The sequence below is a fragment of the Arachis stenosperma genome, chromosome 2, assembly GCF_014773155.1.
Source record: "Arachis stenosperma cultivar V10309 chromosome 2, arast.V10309.gnm1.PFL2, whole genome shotgun sequence".
Taxonomy (NCBI): Eukaryota; Viridiplantae; Streptophyta; class Magnoliopsida; order Fabales; family Fabaceae; genus Arachis; species Arachis stenosperma.
The window spans coordinates 109,527,694-109,529,995 of NC_080378.1; the positions used below are offsets into that span (position 1 = coordinate 109,527,694).

Below are 2,302 nucleotides of genomic sequence, written 5' to 3' on the forward strand. Positions count from 1 at the left end.
TCTCCATGAAGAATTATAGGTGTTTCCATAGGGTTCTCCTAGGTAATTCACCTCTTCCATTGAGGGATTCTCAGGATCATAAGCTTCTTCTTCAGATGAAGCATCCTTAGTACTGTTTGGTGCATTTTGCATTCCAGACAGACTTTGAGAAATCAAATTGACTTGTTGAGTCAATATCTTGTTCTGAGCCAGTATGGCATTCAGAGCATCAATCTCAAGAACTCCTTTCTTCTGACTTGTCCCATTGTTCACAGGATTTCTTTCAGAAGTGTACATGAATTGGTTATTTGCAACCATTTCAATGAGCTCTTGAGCTTCTGTAGGCGTCTTCTTCAGATGAAGAGATCCTCCAGCAGAGCTATCCAAAGACATCTTGGATAGTTCAGAGAGACCATCATAGAAAATTCCTATGATGCTCCATTCAGAAAGCATGTCTGAGGGACATTTTCTGATTAATTGTTTATATCTTTCCCAAGCTTCATAGAGGGATTCTCCATCCTTCTGTCTGAAGGTTTGGACTTCCACTCTAAGCTTACTCCATTTTTGAGGTGGAAAGACTTTGCCAAGAAGGCATTGACTAGCTTTTCCCAAGAGTCCAGGCTATCTTTAGGTTGTGAGTCCAACCATATTCTAGCTCTGTCTCTTACAGCAAAAGGGAATAGCATCAGTCTGTAGACCTCAGGGTTAACCCCTTAGTCTTGACTGTGTCACAGATTTGCAAGAACTCAGCTAAAAAACTGATGAGGATCTTCCATTGGAAGTCCATGGAACTTGCAATTCTGTTGCATTAGAGAAACTAATTGAGGCTTAAGCTCAAAGTTGTTTGCTCCAATGGCAGGGATAGAGATGCTTCTCCCATAGAAATTGGGAGTAGGTGCAGTAAAGTCACCCAGCACCTTCCTTGCATTGTTGGCATTGTTGTTGTTTTCGGCTGCCATGGGTTCTTCTTCTTTGAAGAATTCGGTTAGGTCCTCTACAGAGAGTTGTGCCTTAGCTTCTCTTAGCTTTCGCTTCAAGGTCCTTTCAGGTTCAGGGTCAGCTTCAACAAGAATGCCTTTGTCTTTGTTCCTGCTCATATGAAAGAGAAGAGAACAAGAAAATGTGGAATCCTCTATGTCACAGTTATAGAGATTCCTTGAGGTGTCAGAGGAATAGAAAAATAGAAGAAGGAGGTAGGAGAATTCGAACTTGATTAGATAGAGTTCGAATTGTGCATTAAGAAGGAGTGATACTCCATAAATAGAAGGATGTGAGAAGAAGGGAAGTAATTTTCGAAAATTAAGTAAAAGATTTTGAAAATATTTTTGAAAAACACTAGATTTTCGAAAATAAGAGTGGGAAAGAAATCAAATGATTTTTGAAAAAGATTTTGAAATTAGAAGTTAAAAAGATTTGATTGAAAACTATTTTGAAAAAGATGTGATTAAAAAGATATGATTGGTTTTAAAAAAAATGTGATTGAGAAGATATGATTTGAAAAACATTTTAAAAAGATTTGATTTTAAAATTAATGACTTGCCTGACAAGAAAAGATATGATTCAAAAATTAAACCTTCCTCAACAGAAAAGGCAACATACTTGAAATTTTGAATCGAATCATTAATTGTTAGCAAGTATCTTTGAAAAAAGGAAAGAAATTGATTTTGAAAACATTTGATTGAAAAGATATGATTTGAAAAAGATTTGATTTTGAAAAACTTTGAAAACTTGAAAAAAATTTGATTTGAAAACAAAATTTTCCCCCTTGTGCCATCCTGGCGTTAAACGCCCAGAATGGTATCCATTCTGGCGTTTAACGCCCAAAATGCTACCTTTTTTGGGCGTTAACCAGGTACCCTGGCTGCGTTTAAACGCCAGTCTGTCTTCTTCACTGGGCATTTTTGAATGCTCAGCTTTTTCTGTGTGATTCTTCTGCAGTATGTTCTGAATCTTCAATTCTCTGTATTATTGACTTGAAAAGACACAAATTAAAAATATTTTTGGATTTTTAATAATGAGGAATAATCAAAATGCAACTAAAATCAAATAACAATGCATGCAAGACACCAAACTTAGCAGTTTGCAGACTACTGACACTAATGAGAATGCATATGAGACACACAAAACACTCAAGTCAATAGAATTCAAAGTTCAAAGTAAGAAATCATCAAGAATTACTTGAAGATCCTTAAGACACATGAATGAATGTATGCAATTGACACCAAACTTAAGATGAGACACTAGACTCAAGCAAGAAACATCAAATATTTTTGGTTTTTATGATTTTGTGAATTTTTTTGTGCTTTTTTTTTCGAAAATTATA

General features: G+C 35.6%; 1 non-coding gene across 1 annotated transcript; it reads left to right on the forward strand.

The window, feature by feature from the left end:
• The first annotated feature begins 426 nt into the window (after window positions 1-426).
• On the forward strand, window positions 427-534 carry LOC130964187 (small nucleolar RNA R71). The gene has a single exon (XR_009080291.1). It is a non-coding gene; the product is annotated as a small nucleolar RNA R71 (small nucleolar RNA).
• The last annotated feature ends 1,768 nt before the right edge of the window (window positions 535-2,302 follow it).